At 40.4% G+C, this 19184-nt stretch overlaps 2 non-coding genes across 2 annotated transcripts; one reads left to right on the top strand and one right to left on the bottom strand.

The window, feature by feature from the left end:
• Window positions 1-702: 702 nt before the first annotated feature.
• LOC115893405 lies at window positions 703-805 on the bottom strand. Its single transcript, XR_004053414.1, has one exon. It is a non-coding gene; the product is annotated as a small nucleolar RNA U13 (small nucleolar RNA).
• Window positions 806-14302: 13497 nt separating this feature from the next.
• LOC115893392 lies at window positions 14303-14406 on the top strand. Its single transcript, XR_004053403.1, has one exon. It is a non-coding gene; the product is annotated as a small nucleolar RNA U13 (small nucleolar RNA).
• Window positions 14407-19184: the final 4778 nt, after the last annotated feature.

Raw genomic sequence — 19184 nt, 5'->3', positions numbered from 1 at the left:
GACATCACAATCCCAGTTCTCTGGGAAGCCTAGGTGGGAGGATCATTCAGGGCCAACTGTTCAAGACCAGCCTGGCTAACATAGGCAGACCCCCAACTCCGCAAAAAATAAACATTAGCCAGACACGGTGGTGCATGCCTGTAGTCCTAGTTACTCACAAGGCTGAGGTGGGAGGATCACTTGAGCCTGGGAGTTTGAGGTTGCAGTGAGCTATGATTGCACCACTGTACTCCAAACTGAATGACAGAGGGAGATTTCATCTTTAAAAAACAAAAACAAAAAACCTAGAAAGTCAAGGAACAATTCAGCATAGTGAGGAGAGAGGACCTATATTCCATAAATAAACTATTCTCCAAAGTTAACATCCTGGACTGGGTGTGGTGGTTCATGCCTGTAATCCTAACATTTTGGGAAGTTGAGGTAGGAGGATCCCTTGAGACCAGGAGTTTGACACCAGCCCGGGTCAACACAATGAGACACCAGCTCATTAAAAAATTAGCAAGGCGTGTTGAGGCAGAGGATTCTGTGAACCCAGGAATCTGAGGCTACAGTGAGCTATGATTGTGTCACTGCACCCCAGCCTGGGCAACAGAGCAATATCCCATCTCAAAATGAAGAAAAAAGGAAGGCTTATAGATGGTAAAAGTAATGGAAAGCCACTTTTTAAAAATTAGCTTTTTGCTTTTATTTTTTTTTCTTCTATTTCAGACAGGCAGTGTGTGACACCATAACAAAGTTTAGGGGCAGCACATCTCACACATGTGGCTGAATACTCAGTCATCATGCTTATAAACTACAGAAGGGTCTGAATGAGTTTCTAGAGTAATTCCTAGTCTAAAGGTTTATAGTTCTATTTTCATGACTATTTTAGGAGCTAGAAGCATTAAATGTAATTAATGGTTGTGAAGAGCTGCAGACACAGGCATAACAAAGCAAGGAGGACACAAAACCTCAGAGAGACAATAACGTACTTTTATTTCACATTCAATCCTATAAATATCATTGCAAAATCTGTATATTTGTTTTGGCACATAATATATTTACTAGTCATCCCAGCTTTGTGAATTTTCTGATTTGCTCTTTTTAAAAAAGATTACCGTATTTTTTCTAGAGACGGGGTCTTGCTGTGTTGCCTAGGTTGATCTTGAACTCCTAGGCTCAAGCAATCCTCCCATCTCACCTAAATAAGATACCTTGATAGGAGCTTCCAGGTTTAACTTTGGTTGAACCATTAACACATTTGTCTTTATTTTTTAGTTTTACTCATGTATGGCAAAGTACTGCTGCATTACAAAGTCATATACTATTTCACTCTGTTTTGCTCCTTAGGATTAATGACCACCTTATCTAGATTTAATGCTTAAAAGGTAAATACTGCCATTAGTTACTTGGAGACCTCTTCGCTTTTCCCCTTTCATCAATTATATATATATATAGAGAGAGAGAGCGATAGTGTATGTATTGTGTATATAAATATTGTGTGTATATATATAGTGTGTGTATATATATAGATTGTGTGTGTGTGTATATATATACTGTATATATATATACACACACAACATTTACCACAAAAGGATATTACACTGGTAAAAGGAACATCTCATTTGGTCAATTAGCAGAATGTCTAACATAGACAAATTACTTCCACTTTAACGTGATTTTTTTTCCCCACTTCTGAGACAAATTCTATGTTGTGGGAGAAAAATAATAGGGTTGGTGAACATAAATAATACTACATATAGTGTTTATAAGAAACTAGATGTTGTCTAACTTGAACAGCAAAATAATTACCATAAACTAGAACACTTCTAGCTAACAGATGAAAAAACAAGGGGGTAAGTGCTTATTTAAAATCCTTCAAAAAGTAAGTAGAGGGCTGGAGTTCTGACTCTAGAGCTTATATTCTTGACAGCTTGTCTAGGCTCTATAACAAATTGTCTGTGTACTTCATTTGTATAACTTTCCAGTCACATAAGTTATCTTTCTCTCTCTCTCTTTTTTTTTTTTTTTTTTTTTTTTTTACATTTTTTTAAGAAGGAGTTTCACTCTTGTCACCCAGGCTGGAGTGCAATGGTGCGATCTTGGCTTACTGCAACCTCCACCTCCCGGATTCAAGCAATTCTCCTGCCTCAGCCTCCCGAGTAGCTGGGATTACAGGCCCCGCCACCCTGCCCAGCTAATTTTTTATTTTTAGTAGAGATCGGGTTTTATGATGTTGGCCTGGCTTGTCTTGAACTCCTGACCTCATGTGATCCACCTGCCTCGGCCTCCGTGCTGGGATTAAAGGCATGAGCCACTGTGCCTGGCCGTAAATTCTGTATATTAAACAAAGCAGTAATGAAAATTTCCAGCAGTTTTTCCGTTAGCACCAAGTAGCTGAAAGACATTGAACTAATAAGATGTTTTCTGCTATGACCTTAAGGGTCATTAAACCTAAAGTTATTCTTCAGAAGGGTAAGGAATTCCAAAAAATAATGGTCATTATCTGAATTTAAGATCCTGTATTACGGAAGCAATACAAATTATAAAATTAGCATTTAAAATGTTTGAATCATTGATAAGAATTCTTCCTACATATTCTTTCATGGGCTTTAGGAATATATGCCTAGTCAGGAAAACCAACCTCACTCAGATACGAAGTCGCTTCTTTGTGTCAGTTTACCATCCGGAGCAAAAGTGCTTGGCCACATCATTTGAGAACACTGGAAACCACGCAAAGCTTCTCTTAGTAGTATTGAGTCACAAAGATGTAGGATTTATTAGTCAGCCTTTAAAAATATCTGCAGACAACTTTATGAAAAACCTGCCACATTGTATAATCCTTAGGAGTATAGGATTTGTCCAGGAGTGGTGGTTCACGCTTGTAATCCCAGCACTTTGGGAGGCCAAGGCGGGTGGATCATTTGAGGTCAGGAGTTCAAGACTAGCCTAGCCAACATGGTGAAACCCTGTCTCTAGTAAAAATACAAAAAAATTAGCCGGGCGTGGTGGTGCATGCCTGTAGTCCCAGTTACTCGGGAGGTTGAGGCAGGAGAATTGCTTGAACCCGGAGGTGGAGGTTGCAGTGAGCCGAGATCATGCCACTGCACTCCAGCTTGGGTGACAGAGCAAGACTTTGTCTCAAAAAAAAAAAAAAGAAAAAAGAAAAAAAGAAAAAAAGAAATACAGGATTTGGTCAGACTGCCAAGGTTTCAATTCCATCTCCATCTTTTACTAGTTCTGTAATTTTGATGGGGGCATTTAGCTCCTCTGTCTCAGTTTTCTTCTTGGTAAAAAGGGCATCCAATTGTATGTATCTTCTAGGGTTGCTGTGAGAATTAAATGGGCTAATGCACATAAAATTCTTCCACAGTGTCCGGCACATAATAAGATTAGCTCAATAAATATTAGCTATAATGGAACAAATGAGAACCAATATTGTAAAACTTACTTCTAACCAGTATAAAGATGAGCAGCATTTGGCTTTGGATTATCCTAAAGAAAAAACAGTAAGCAGAAAATCATACCTTTTAAAAATATGACGCCAGGAGCAATGAGTGGCTCATGCTTGTAATCTTAGCACGCTGAGAGGCTGAGACAGGTGGATCAATTAAACTCAGGAGTTTAGGAGACCAGCCTGGGTAACATAGCGAAACCCCATCTCTATAAAAAATACAGAAATTAGTCTGCTATGATGGTGTGGGCCTGCAGTCCCAGCTACTTGGGAGGCTGAGACAGGAGGATCACATGAGCCCTGGAGGTTGAGGCTGCAGTGAGCTGTAATCATGCCACTACACTCCACCCTGGTTGACAGAGCAAGACACTATCTGAGGGTGAGTGGGGTGGGGGGAAAAGATGAGCAACGTGTTAAGAGGACAAGTAATTATAAAACTGAGAGAAGAAACTGCGTAGAGCCAAAATATATTTTCCCTGAACTTGAAAAAATGGCAACTCTTTATTTCATCAATATTCCATAACCTTTGCTTATGCTTTTTGGAGCTATCTCGGTAGGGTGATATTGAAAGTAGTAATCAGCCGGGCGAGGTGGCTCATGCCTGCAATTCCAGCACTTTGGGAGGCCGAGGCGGGTGGATCACTTGAGGTCAGGAATTTGAGACCAGCCTGGCAAACATGGCGAAATCCCGTCTTTACTAAAAACACAAAAAAATTAGCCATGTGTGGTGGTTCGTTCCTGTAGTCCCAGCAACTTGGGAGGCTGAGGCAGGAGAATCACTTGAACCCAGGGGACAGAGGTTGCAGTGAGCCAAGATCATGCCACTGGACTCCAGCCTGGGTGTGACAGAGTGAGACTCCACCTCAAAAATAAATAAAGAAATAAAAATAAGGCTGGGCCCGGTGGCTCACACCTGTAATCCCAGCACTTCGGGAGGCAGAGGTGGGCGGATCACCTGAGGTCAGGAGTCCAAGGCCAGCCTGGACAACAAGGTGAGACCCTGTCTCTACTAAAAATACAAAATTAGCTGGGCATGGTGGCGCATGCCTGTAATCCCAGCTACTTGGGAGGCTGAGGCAGGAGAATCGCTTGAACCTAGGAGGTGGAGGTTGTGGTGAGCCAAGATCATGCCATTGCACTCCAGCCTGGGCAACAAGAGCCAAACTCTGTCTCAAATAAATAAATAAATTCCTGAATCTTTTTCCATGGGAATGTGGAAAATATGGATAAAGTGATTTATGTGCTCAGTATAATTAATGAATAAGCAGAAGTATTCAATTGAATTTAGTTTGCTTCAAAAATTCAGTCACTTCTGCTTAAATAACTTTAAGGTTAAATTAAGAAGAGTTGATGCAAATGCACATATCACTTGGGGACAAAGTTTGATTTTCCTTATTATTAAAGAATAGCGTCTTGATGTTATTCTCTCTCTTGCATTTAAAAATTGGAACAAATAAGGAACAAATGTCATCAATGTATTCTTATTTTAATATTCTAAGAGAAATAAGAATATTGCTTTCAGAATTGATGTCTTAAAGCACAGTATTGTTGTTGAACATAAATAACGTATAGGTGACTATCAACCTGTTTCTCCATTCTTTAAACTGTACATAAACTGCAAGTTAAACCCAACAGTTCTGTGATAATTGTTGTGAAGCACAAGGAGAGAGAATCAATGTGAGGTCAAACATTCACATTAAAATTTAAAGAATAGGTCTATTATCTGAAAGGATTCATAATGCTTCTTATAGATATATCTAAATGTGTTTTTGTACTAAGAAATATTTGAATCCTGAGTAGCTTACATATTTACATGCTTTATGGAAAAGATGTGAACCAAATGATCTAAGTTACTTTCTAGCTCTGTAACTCTGTGACGCTTCAATGGCTTTTGCAGCATATTATTAATATTAGTGAATGTTATTTAAAAAGAAATAAACTTTTTACATTCAAAGTGGATGAGTTCTAAATATATTTTCAGGCCGGGCGCGGTGGCTCAAGCCTGTAATCCCAGCACTTTGGGAGGCCGAGACGGGCGGATCACGAGGTCAGGAGATCGAGACCATCCTGGCTAACACGGTGAAACCCCGTCTCTACTAAAAAATACAAAAACTAGCCGGGCGAGGTGGCGGGCGCCTGTAGTCCCAGCTACTCAGGAGGCTGAGGCAGGAGAATGGCGTAAACCCGGGAGGCGGAGCTTGCAGTGAGCTGAGATCTGGCCTCTGCACTCCAGTCCGGGCGACAGAGCGAGACTCCGCCTCAAAAAAAAAAAAAAAATATATTTTCAAATGTTATTGGGACTAGCATTACTTTAACAGAAACTTGCTTTTTAAATGATTATTATATCATTCCCATTTATATTTTTCAAATGGAGATGTCGTCAATTATTCCATAAATATTCTAAATAACAATAACAGCTCTAAAAGGGATAAATAGACCTTTAATATATATTGTTAAATAAGGATATAAAATGTCTTAGAATATCTAACTCGATTCAGAAATTATATGATGAGTTAATGGGCTCCTATTTCCTCTTTCAGACAATATAATGACAACATGTGTTTTTTTTGTTTGTGTGTTTGTTTTTTTCCAGAGGTTACTGGGGTTACATAAATTTTTTAGCACCCATCACCCAGCAGTGTACACTGCACTATATTTGTAGTCTTTTATCCCTCACTCCCTCCCACCCTTTCCCCCCAAATCCCCAAAGTCCGTTGTATCATTTCTTTCTTTTTTTTTTTTTTTTTTTTGAGACAGAGTCTCGCTCTGTCATCCAGGCTGGAGTGCAGTGGTGCGATCTCGGCTCACTGCAAGCTCCACCTCCCAGTTTCACGCCATTCTTCTGCCTCAGCCTCCCAGGTCGCTGGGATTAAAGGCGCCCGCCTCCACGCCCGGCTATTTTTTTGTATTTTTAGTAGAGACGGGGTTTCACCATGTTGGCCAGGATGGTCTTGATCTCTTGACCTCGTGATTCACCCACCTCGCCTCCCGAAGTGCTGGATTACAGGCGTGAGCCACCGCACCCAGCCATTGTATCATTCTTATGCCTTTGTGTCCTCATAGCTTAGCTCTCACTTATCAGTGAGAACATAACAATGTTTGGTTTTCCATTCCTGAGTTACTTCACTTTGAATAATAGCCTCCAGGGCCAGGCACCTTGGCTCATGCCTGTAATCTCAGCACTTTGGGAGGCCGAGGAAGGTGGATTATCTGAGGTAGGGAGTTTGAGAGCAGCCTGACCAACGTGTAGAAACCCCGTCTCTACTAAAAATACAAAATTAGCCAGGTGTGGTTGCGCATGCCTGTAATACCAGCTACTCAGGAGGCTGAGGCAGGAGAATCGCTTGAACTCAGGAGGTGGAGGTTGTGGTGAGCCAAGATTGTGCCATTGCACTCCAGCCTGGGCAACAATAGCGAAACTCTGTCTCCAAAAACAAATAAATAAAATAAAATAAAATAAAATAAAGCCTCTAGTCTCATCCAGGTCTCTGCAAATGCAGTTAATTCATTCCTTTTTATCTTGAGTAGTATTCCACAGTTCTTTATCCACTTGGTTGACGGGCATTTGGGTTAGTTCCACGATTTTGCAATTGCAGACAACGTGTTTTTATTAAACTGTGGAAGAGTAGAAGAAGAAGGGAAGTCTAATCCAAACTCTTTACTTTTCATTAACCATTTAGGTCATTTTTAAATATTTCTTTTCTTTTTTTGAAACCACAACTCACCTTGTCACTCAAGGTGGAGTGCAGTGGTGGGATCACAGATCTTTATAACCTTGCCTTCTAGGGCTCCAGGCATCCGCTTGCCTCAGCCTCCCGAGAAGCTAAGACTACAGGCATGAGCCATCATGCCCAGCTAGTTTTTTTTTTTTTTTTTTTTTTTTGTGGAGACAGGGTTTCACTATGTTGCCCAGGCTGACCTCAAACTCCTGGGCTCAAGCAAGGCTCCCACCTTGGTCTCCCAAAGTGCTGGGATTATAGGTGTGAGCTACCATGTCCACCTTTTAAATATTTCATTCAGAACTTTTATGTGTCACTCTTTCAGACACTGATGATACATCAGCGAACGAAACAAATATCCCTGCCCTTGTGACACTCACGTTCTAATATGGGGTGACTGACAATAGACAAAATAAATAAGACAAAATATATAGTATGCTAAATCATGATAAGTGCTGTGGATAAAAAACAAAACAAATAAGGGGGTTAGAAAATGTTGGTGAGGAAGAGTGGTGAAGACTCATGCCTATAATCCTAGCTCTGCAGGAGGCCAGGACAGGAAGATTGCTCGAGGCCAGGAGTTCAAAACCAGCCTGGGCAACATGGTGAGACTCTGTCACTGCAAAAATTTAAAAACTTGCCAGGCAGGCCTGGCTCAGTGGCTCACACCTATAATCCCAGCACTTTGGGAGGCCGAGGTAGGTGGATCACCTGAGGTTAGGAGTTTGACACTAGCCTGACTAACAGAGTAAAACCCTATCTCTACTAAAAATACAAAAATTAGCTGGGTGTAGTGGCGCATGCCTGTAATCCCAGCTATTTGGGAGGCTGAGGTAGGAGAATTGCTTGAACCCAGGAGAAAGAGGTTGTAGTGAGCCAAGATATAGCCACTGTACTCCAGCCTGAGTGACAGAGTGAGACTCCATCTCAAAAGAAAAAAAAAATTGCCAGCAACGTGGCACACTCCTGTAACTCCAGCTACTCGAGAGGCTGAGGTGGGAGGATTAGTTGAGCCCAGGAGGTTGAGGTCACAGAGAGCTATGATTGTGCTGCTGCACTCCAGCCTAGGTGACAGAGTGAGACTCTTTCTAAAATAAAAAAATAAATAAATAAATAGAGTGGTAAGAGAAGGCCTCATTGAGGAAGTGACATTCTAGTGAAACCTGCAAAAGGGTGAAGAGTATTCCAAGCAGAGAGAACATCAGGTGCAAAGGTCAACGTCCTTGAGGTAAAAGGTGCTTTTTAAAGAAACAGCAAGGCCCTGTGGTTGAAATGAAGTAAAGTAGGGGGTAAGTGATAGGAGATGAGGTTAGGGAGATAGGTTGGTAGGTGGTGAAACTGTATTTGCAAAAACTGTAACAGTGAGAGAAATCTATCATAACTGACTCCATCTTGCTTCTAACCTCACAAGCTAACTGTCCTGTCCTTGCTCTTTCCTGGGCATAGTATGGGAGGAATTTAAAGTTTAACCATAAAACAAGGATGACAATAATCCCTTCCCAAAACTAACCCCCGACTTGTTTGGGGACTGAACCCATCTTTGTAAAACTAAAGCAAGGCCCCAAGGTTAGAATTATCAGAGGGCCTGAATTCTGCTAAGCTATAAGCATAGTTAAGAGATAACCAACCATTGTTCCCTAGCTTGCTTAGTGCTCAGGAGTCATGTAGCTGCAGGTCACGAGATTTGCAACTTCCCCAATTGTTCCTATAGATAATATCACTGTTATAAAACCAAGGAGTGGTCTTTGTGATTTTTTTTATTTAGTTAGTTTTTGAGACTGAGCCTCTATTGCCCAGGCTGGAGTTCAGTAGTGTGATCTCTGGTCACTACTATCGCCTCCCAGGTTCAAGCAATTCTCCTGCCTTGGCCTCCCAAGTAGCTGAGATTACAGGCATCTGCCACCACACCTGGCTAATTTTTGTATTGTTAGTACAGATGGAGTTTCACCATGTTGGCCACACTGGTCTCAAATTCCTGACCTCAAGTGATCCTCCCACCTTGGCCTCCCAAAGTGCTGGGATTACAGATGTAAGCCACTGCGACCCACCTGTGATATTTTTCACTGGTAAACAGACTGAGGGTACTCAGACCTGTGACTCATACCAACAAACTGACTCAACTGGTCCTGTGACCCCACCCAGAAACTGACTCAGCATACGAACACAGTTCCTACATGCCTATGATTTCATCTCCAACCAGTCAGCAGCATCCATTCCTTAGCCTCTGCCTGCCAAATTATACTTTTAAAACCCTAACCTCAAAGCTCTCCAGGAGGTGGATTTGAAAAATCTCTCCCATCCTTTCACTTGGCTGCCTTACAATAATCAAATCTTTGCTGCAACACTACTGTCTCAGTGTATTGGCTTTTCTGTGCAGTGAGCAAGAAGAGCCCACTGGCAGCCATGGAAAGGATGTTGGCTTTTTCTCTGAATAATATGAGAAGCCATTAGAAGATTTTGACCAGAGAAATGGCCTAATTTTACTTCTCAAGTGTACTCTGGCTGCTGAGTAGAAAACAGAGTGAATTGGGGCAAAGAAGAAAGCAATGAGGTAAGTTAAGAATTTATTTCAATAATCCATGCAAAAGATGGAAGCTGGGACCACGATGGTAGGAGTGCTGATAGTGAGAAGTATTTAGACTGGATATATTTTGCAAGTAGATATCCAAAACTGAGAAGAATTTAGGCCCAGAGAGGCTGTGACTTGGCCAATGCAGCCTGTTATTATTGGCAGAGCTGGCAATAGATTGCAGGTCTTCCACCCAATCATATCTTCCCCAATAATCTTACCTGTATAAAAGCTGACATAATTCATCCTCTGAAATCACAATGGAAAATGAAAAATATTACTTAAATGAATGTACCAGGATGCATGATTTAAAACGAAATGAAAATATTTCAAAGTCTCCTTATAGTTTATATTATTTTATCCTAAAGTTCAAACTCATTTGCCTGACATACAGGAAAGGTAAAATTTGATTTTTTTTTTCCTGTTTACCAAAATGGTTAACATCAGACTTGATTCCTTCACTTATTCATGTTTTTTTGGTTTTTGGCTTTCTTAAGATTGCAGTATCAATCTGTCACCCAGACTGGAATGCAGTGGCATGACTGTGGCTTTATTCATGTATTTAAAAAATGATTCTTGAGTGCCTATTAAGGTTACAGGACCTGGATATTAGCTGCTACCAGACTCTGCTGAAACCTCACCTTGGCTTTACTCAGGCACTTTTGGTCACTTATTCCTTTGTAATCCTGTGGCACTGAAACATATCTGTCATACTTATCACTTTGAATTGCATTTATTTGTTTAACTGTCTGGTTTCCTCATTAAATTAAACTAAACTGAACTATAGCAGTTTAGTTCAGGATTAAGGATTATTTATCTTTGCATTTTCAGAAGCTAGCACAGTGTCTCTCATATTGTAGGTGTTCATTGAAGAGTGATTTGATCAATTTTATTCAGAAGAATCTGTTTGGGACCACTTTCTGCTTTTTCTTTGATCTCATTCTTTTCAAGGTGAGTGATCAATAAAAAAGGATCACTGGAAAGTTACAAAATTTTATTTGATTAATACCAGTCATTAGGTAAACCCTGAGACTTTGATTATTACAATTAAACATATGCCAGGAGAGCCAAAGTCTTAATAGGCAATGATTTCTTTTTTGTATCTTGTGTATTCCAGTTCCTGAATGAGCTACTAAAAATAAGTCAATTTATTCCTTGATTTACCAAATATTTATTGAGCACCTATTATGTTTGGATTTTCCAAACACTGTTAGTTCATGAGATGCTTTTGGTGGCATATGGGTATTCACAATTTTTCTTTATTTTACATATATTCGAGTGTAATTCATGGAAACTTTTTCTTAGGAAAATGTTATATTTTATCAAAAGTAAGTTGATTTCCTAGTCAGGCATATTGGCACATGCCTGTAGTCCCAGTTACTTGGGAGGCTGAGGTAGGAGGATTGCTTGAGCCCAGGAGTTCCAGGTTGCAGTGAGCTATGATCATATCACTACTGTTCAGCCTAGGCAACAGAGACCCCATCTCTAAAAATAAAAATAAAGAATAACAAGTAAATTGATTTGAAGAAAAATGTTACATTAGGCCAGGTGCTGTGGCTTACACCTCTAATCTGAACACTTTGGGAGGCCGAGGTGGGCAGATCACGAGGTCAGGAGTTCGAGACCAGCCTGGCCAATATGGTGAAACCCCGTCTCTACTAAAAATACAAAAATTAGCTGGGCATGGTGGCACGTGCCTGTAGTCCCAGCTACTCGGGAGGCTGAGGCAGGAGAATTGCTTGAACTTGAGAGGAAGATCGAGCCATTGCACTCTAACCTGAGTGACAGAGCAAGACTTGGTCTCTAAAGGGGGGAAAAAACCTCACAAAAATTAGCTGGACGTGTTGGCAGGCGCCAGTAATACCAGCTACTCAACTGAGGGAGGAGAATTGCTTGAATCTGGGAGGCAGAGGTTGCAGTGAACCAAGATCACGACACTACACTCCAGCGTGGGTGACAGAACGAGACTCCGTCTCAAAAAAAAATGTTACAGGTCGGGCGCGGTGGCTCAACCCTGTAATCCCAGCACTTTGGGAGGCCGAGACGGGTGGATCACGAGGTCAGGAGCTCGAGACCATCCTGGCTAACATGGTGAAACCCCGCTTCTACTAAAAAATACAAAAAACTAGCCGGGCGAGGTGGCGGGCGCCTGTAGTCCCAGCTACTCGGGAGGCTGAGGCAGGAGAATGGCGTGAACCCGGGAGGCGGAGCTTGCAGTGAGCTGAGATCTGGCCACTGCACTCCAGCCTGGGCGACAGAGCGAGACTCCGTCTCAAAAAAAAAAAAAAAAAAAAAGTTACATTAATTTAAAAAAAAAGGACCAAAAATAGTGAGAGGTATGTATAAATATTACAAGTTTGAGAAATAATATACCATGAATTATGGACAGTAACCAAGGGACTTCTACCCATTCTCCCTGACCGGCCAAATGGACTGTGTAGGGGCCAAGGTGAAAGTTTCCCCTGGGCCTTCTGAAGGTTCACTGAAAATCACTGACATGAGGCAGATTAATAGGAGAAAAGGCATTCAAGTTTATTTGACATGTATACAAGGGGAGAATCACAGTGATTACCCAAGTACCGTGGTTCTGAAGCTTTCATACCATCCTGGCATATGTTATGGGAGGGGGAAGAAGGGAATTCTGTTGAGGGCATTATTATGGAGAACGAGTAGATCATAGAACAGATTAATTTGTACATTGTCTTGTGAAAGGTTCTGTTCAGGTGTAGGTTCATTCTTGGCCTTACAGGGAGGGAAAGAAAAAACAATTATTCCTTTAGATGGATATGGATTGTAGGCGGATAAAGGCTTAGGGAGAGGCTGTGGGGTGTGAAGTAGGGGGAGGTCTGGGAGGCCCAGAGGCTTCTTCAGTTCAGCATGTCAACATGCCATATTTCGGGGTACTGTTTTCTTTCCTTTTTTTTTTTTTTTTGAGACGGAGTTTCGCTCTTGTTACCCAGGCTGGAGTGTAATGGCGCAATCTCAGCTCATCGCGACCTCCTCCTCCCGGGTGCAAGAGATTCTTTTACCTCAGCCTCTTGAGTAGCTGGGATTACAAGCATGCCCCACCATGCCCGGCTAATTTTGGGCTTCACTGCTTTTACAGTGAATACGCAGCGAAGAGCCTTGTATCTCAAATTCCTTCTAGCATCCTGTGGCATATAAAACTCATTCACTAACATTCCAGGAGATGTAATGAGAAAAAAATGAGCACTAAATGATGTCTTAGTAGTTCTCTAGGTATCTCCTTCTTATATATCAATTTCTATTTCCAATGCCCAAATAATGCTCCAAAAAACAAATGGATGAGACATGTATTTTTCATGGAATGTTTTTTCCTTGTTGAATGTACTCACAGTTTCTTTATTGACAACCTACAGAAGAGTTTATTCACAATTAATGAGCATGCAAATCATCCAGGAAACTTCTTAAACTGAGGATTCTATATAGTAGATCTGTGGTAAGGTCTGAGATTCTACTTTTCAAATAAGTTCCCAGGTGAAGCTTTTATCACTAATACAGGAACTACCCTTTGAGTAGCAAAGATCTAGAATAGGTTGTTCAATATGTGTTGTCTGAGGACTACCTACATCTGAATTAGCTGAGGTGCTCATTAGAATGCAGATCCTCTGTCCCTAAACTGTTTTTACAGAGTTGAAACCTGTGTACATACCCTCTACTCCTGTGAATAAGTATTTTATATAATCATTGCAGGTTGTTTTTCCATACACTAAATTAAAAACAATGACAACTTTGCATTAAGTAGCCTGCAGTTCTGTTCTTTTCCTGGGGGCAGAAAGACATTGAGTAGATATTAGAAGAGTAGGATAAAAGGTAATAGTTGTTAGGCTTACTTGAAAATTCTGTCTGGTATGTGGATCACGGAAATGTGCATGTTAACATTTTAGGTGCTCCAACTCTTTAGAGTCTGCTAAACAGTTGAATGGAAAAAAAAAAAAAAAAATCCCCAACCCTTATCCTTCAATCTTTTATCTTAGATTGTCCCCACAGTTCTCTTTTGAAACTACTCATCTTTATACTCTACTAACCCAAAATACATCTTGCCTTAGAGTATGATGTAAGATCAACTTGAAGGCAATGAACTTCTTCCTGTTGATGTTTTCCCCTCATTTTTCTTTCTGCCTCTCTTCTGTGTATTCTTCAATACCCAGCTCTGGTATCTCCCCTCCTGATTTTCCTTAAGAATGCTAAAAAGTGTTAAAAAGTATTTAAATCAGGTGCAGGGGCTCATGCCTGTAATCCCAGCACTTTGGTAGACTGAAGAGGGAGGAAGGCTTGAGCCCAGCAGTTCAAGACCAGCCTGGGCAACATAGTGAGAACCCATCTCTACAATAACAATAAAAAATTAGCCAGGCATGGTGACTTGCCTGTGGTCCCAGCTACTTGGGAGGTGGAGGTGGGAGGATTGCTTGAGCACAGGAGTTTGAGTTTATAGTTAGCTATGATTGGGCCACTGCACTCTAGCCTGGATGACAGAGTGAGAAAAGTATTTAAAATGTTCATCAACTTTGACTCAATTTCACTTAAAGGATATATCCTTAAGAATCAATTTGACAAGTTATCATTTTATAGTTCATAAGTGTGATGACTGGGTTTTTATGCTCTTGTGTGTGATGCGCCTCCCTCAAACCTTGTCATGATGTTGGCACATTACCCATCTGATGTTAAAAAAGAATCAATTGGACAAGGAAACAAAGATATTCAAAGTAATGTTATCTATAATACAGATTGGAAACTGTCTTTGTAGGTTCTTGAATAGGCAGTAAGCAGAATAAATTAGGGTATACCTTTCCATTAACATATTATGCAGGCAGGCTGGATGCGGGGGCTCACACCTGTAATCCCAGCACTTTGGGAGGCCAAGGTGGCCAGATCATGAGGTCAGGAGATTGAGACCATCCTGGCCAACACGGTGAAACCCCGTCTCTACTGAAAATACAAAAACTAGCCGGGCGGGGTGGCGGGTGCCTGTAGTCCCAGCTACTCGGGAGGCTGAGGCAGGAGAATGGCGCAAACCTGGGAGGCGGAGCTTGCAGTGAGCTGAGATCCGGCCACTGCACTCCAGTCCGGGCGACAGAGCGAGACTCTGCCTCAAAAAAAAAAAAAAAAAAAAAAAAAAAAAAATTAGCTAGACATGGTGACAGGCACCTATAGTCCCAGCTACTCGGGAGGCTGAGGCAGGAGAATCCCACCTGAACCCGGGAGGCGAACCTGCAGTGAGCCGAGATTGTACAACTGCACTCCAGCCTGGGCTACAGAGTGAGATTCCGTCTAAAAACAAACAAACAAAAAAACTACGCAGACAGTAAAAACAAAGATATAGATTCACATTTCTTGTCACTGAAGGGTGTTGTCAATATTTTGTTGAAAGAGGATTTACAGGGCATTACATTAATAATAATTCTAATATTAAAAATAAATGCCATATTTAGTTCACTGATGTAGTCTAAGTGCTTAGAATGGAAAGCTCAATAAATATTTGCTAGGTGAATGCATATGTGGAGTGCTTTATATGCCCCAGGTATTGTTGTAAGAACTGTACTTTTATCTTCTAATTTATCTTTACAGTACTCCACGGAGGTAGGTCCCATTACCCACATATTATAGATGAGGAAACTGATGCTCAGAGAGATTAAGCAGGTTGCCTAAGATCATAAAGGTAGTAAGTGACAAGACTTGGTTTTGAATGATCTGATTCAAAGCCCATGTTTTCACATATTTTTGTTTTCTATTATTTTTATATAAGTTGTATATAAAATGTCTATAGCAAGTTATTAGGTTGGTGCAAAAGTAATTGCAGTTTTTGCTGTTAAAAGTAATAACACTGGTTAATTGTGACCCAAGTGGTCAGATTACAGGGGCTGGGTTTCTTTTTTCCTCTTTTTTATATAGGTTTTCATGTTTCCAAAATGAACATGAGTTCTTTCTGTAATAAAATACCTATATTAAAAAGAGCATTTTTGGTTAGTTTCACCACCAGTGACAAAAAGGCGTTTATGGGATTTTTCTTTCTGGAAAGAATGAATCATTCCCTTGCCATGCTATCTCAAAACACTGTTCCACATCTATTTTCTGCTCTTTTTACTCGCTTATGGTAATGATTGTTTCAATGCTGTTCTCTACAACTTGACTAAGTTGGAGAATGTATTTTATTTATCTTTGTATTTTCAGGGCTAATACAATGCCTGAAGCATCAGAAATATATATCCAAAGAGATTTATTTAATTGAAAAAGAATCTTAAAATAGTAAAATCAGTGTTCGTCATTCCATTTTTCTTTGCTCCATTCCTTGTGCAGTAAAATATTATGTGTTTGTTCCCAGGTTCTGCCAAGGCAGAGCCGATCTCCCCTGCCCTTTATCTCCTACTGCTAAGAGCAGTAGCCAGTAAGTGTAAAAAATCAAAACAAAGCACTTTCCTATCTCCCCAATGGAGTAAAAGCAGTGAAGCCCAAATAATGCTTAGTTACCAAAAGCCACGCCAGGTGGCTAATCGAAAGGGTATTGATTTTAGCCAGTAAATAGCCGTTAATATAGTTGAAACCTGGGTTGAATATGCAGCTCGGTAATTAGCTAATAAAGCAAACAAGGGCAGAAGAGAACGTGGCGCAGTTGGATAAGCAGCAGCCCATCATCCAGGAAGCTCGCCTATGTCTAATACCTTCTCATACGAAGGACTCAGGTTACCTTCAGGACTTTCCAGCCATTAAATAAGGATAAAAAAAAAAACTAGAATATGAGATATAACTAAAAGCAGTTGTAAATGTTTTGCAAATATTACATGCAATAGTAATGTTTCCTGAAGACAGATGTTGCAATTTTATAATCTTAAGTGAGGAAGTTTAATAACTATTTTAGATCATCGGGATAATGTTTAGTTGTTCTAGGATAATTATTAAACAATTCTCAGTTTGTTAAATCATCTGATATTCCAGACAAATCCATAGCTTGGTTACTTCTCATATTATCCTGCAACAGCTCAAGGACACGGTAAAGTGGTAGAGACTAGTCAGCAAAAGAGAGAAAGGAAGAAGAAAATCAGGGATAAAGGGTCAGAGAGCTAAGGAAACAGATTAAAATCAAAGGACTTAGACCAGAGATGGTAAATTTGAAGACTAGATGTAAGCTTTAGCATTCAAATGCATTATAACAGACCTGCACTGTTTTTTGTTCTTGTTTTGTTGCCTTTTTAAGGTTTGACTGCTAATAATTTCTTAAAGTGAAAAAAGTATCTAAAATCCCAGATTTCCAGTTTATTTTGAAAATTCAGAGTGTTTAGTAACACTAGGCTTGATTCTCCCATGACAACAATGGACAAAAGCTTTGTACAGGCTGCTACTTTTATTTATGCTAAAAATTTTGATTATGAACATCTTAAAGCTTATTGTAAATTAGAAAAAAAAATCTATTCATCTACCTCTAAATTCAATAACTTAATACATTGCTATATTTATTAAGAACAGTTTCCTATATAACGCCAATATTAACACACTGAAAAAAAACCCTGTAATTTCCTAATGCCATGTTTACTCAGTTCATATTCAAATTTCCCCATTGTTCCTAAAATGTCATTTATATTCATTTTATTATTTTTTGTTTGTTTGCTTTTCTGAATACAGGCTCTTGCCTGTCACTCAGTCTGGAGTGCAGTGGTGTAATCCTGCCTCACTGTAACCTCAAACTCCTGGGCTAAAGTGATCCTCCAGCCTCAGCCTCCTGTGGAGCTGGGACTACAGGTGCATACCACCAGAACTAGCTAATTTTTTTTATTTTACTTTTTGTAGAGACAGAGTCTCACTGAGTTGCTCAGGATCTTCTTGCTTTGATCTCCCAAAGTGCTGGGATGATAGGAATGAGCCACCATGCCTGACCTGCATTTATCTTCTTTTCAAGCCATTGTTCAATTAAAACACATGCTTTGTATTTGATTATGTCACTTAAGTCACTTTTACTTCAGATCAGACCCTCTCTCCCTTTTCTTTTCTTCTGTGTTAATGTTGTTGAAGAGGAATCAGTTGTCTTGTTGACTAGAATTTATACCTAAGGGGTTAACTCAGATTAAGTATTTGGGGCAAAAATCATCTAGAAGTGATGGTGCAGACTTTAGATTACGTCCCATAAAGAGGTGGGTACTTTCTGGTTTTCCTAGCTGATCACAAAAGGTTTGATACCAGGTTAAGGTCAAGAGCCAACCCCTGTGGATGTGGCATGCTTTCTCCAATTTGCCACAGACCGCACTAATGCTTATTTGTTTTACCATAGCCTGATGAACTCACTTTACCTTACCTGTGAGGCATATGTGAAATCTGACCTAACATATATCCCATACTACAGTCTGGGTGTGTAATAAAAGCATATACTCCTTATATTAGTTTGTTTTCATAAAGAACTGCCCGAGTCTGGGTACCTTATAAAGGAAAGAGGTTTAATTGACTCACTGTTCAGCATGGCCAGGGAGGCCTCAGGAAACTTACAATCCCAGCAGAAGGTGAAGGGGAAGCAAGACACCTTCCTCACAAGGCAGCAGGAAGAAGTGCCCATCAAAGAGGGAAGTGCCCTTTATAAAACCATCAGATCTTATGAGAACTCACTCACTGTCATGAGAACAGCATGGGGGGAACTGCCCGCACGATTCAATTACCTTCACCTGGTCTCTCCCTTAACACATGGGAATTATAATTCAAAATGAGATTTGGGTAGGGATACAAAGCCTAACCATATCACTCCTGTATCCGTTAGACAATAGAATAGTGCCTGGTACACAAGTGGTGCTCAATAAATACTCATTGAATGACTGATGTTAGAAATATCTAAATTAGAAACACCTGGAAGGAAATAGAATGTGAGGAAGATTTTGCAACCCATGTTCCTGAACTACATGTAGCCCAGAGAAGCCTTTTGTCCTTATATGGAGAGAGCAAACTGGAGAGACTGCCAGCTCTAGGGAATGGTTTTTTCTTTGAACTGGAAAGAAAGGTACGATCCCAGTGGAGAAATTAAAAAAAAAAAAAAAAAAAGAGGAAGAATAAATTTAAGATTCTGTGGCAGTCAAAGGTTTTTGTTATGAAGGGCCTGATGCAGATTGGGCTTTCCAGAGCAGATATTGAGATGGAATATGACATGCAGGTGATTTATTAGGATTAACACGTCTAAAAGGAAGAGGGCAGAAGCAGAATCGGGCAGAGGGAGAAATTGGATTGTGATGCAGTCTCAATCTACCCCTGAGGGAGTTCTAGAGCATATAAGGCCCATCAGAGTTATTTTCTAATTATCTGGCTGAGTCTCATACCCCAGCCTCATTCAGTCACAGGATAAGAACTAACTCAGCAAAGGAATGACCTTGACTGAGGCAGCTTTCAGTGGTCCAGACAAATTCTGAAGGAGCTGGCTGCTGAAAACCACTTACTGAAGATGCTTCCAGGAGCTGGAGAAATAAGTTCTGCT

The sequence above is a fragment of the Rhinopithecus roxellana genome, chromosome 14 (assembly GCF_007565055.1).
Source record: "Rhinopithecus roxellana isolate Shanxi Qingling chromosome 14, ASM756505v1, whole genome shotgun sequence".
In the NCBI taxonomy this organism is placed as follows: Eukaryota; Metazoa; Chordata; class Mammalia; order Primates; family Cercopithecidae; genus Rhinopithecus; species Rhinopithecus roxellana.
The sequence above is the reverse complement of the archived record's forward strand: the minus strand, read 5'-3'. Positions and strand labels throughout refer to the sequence as shown.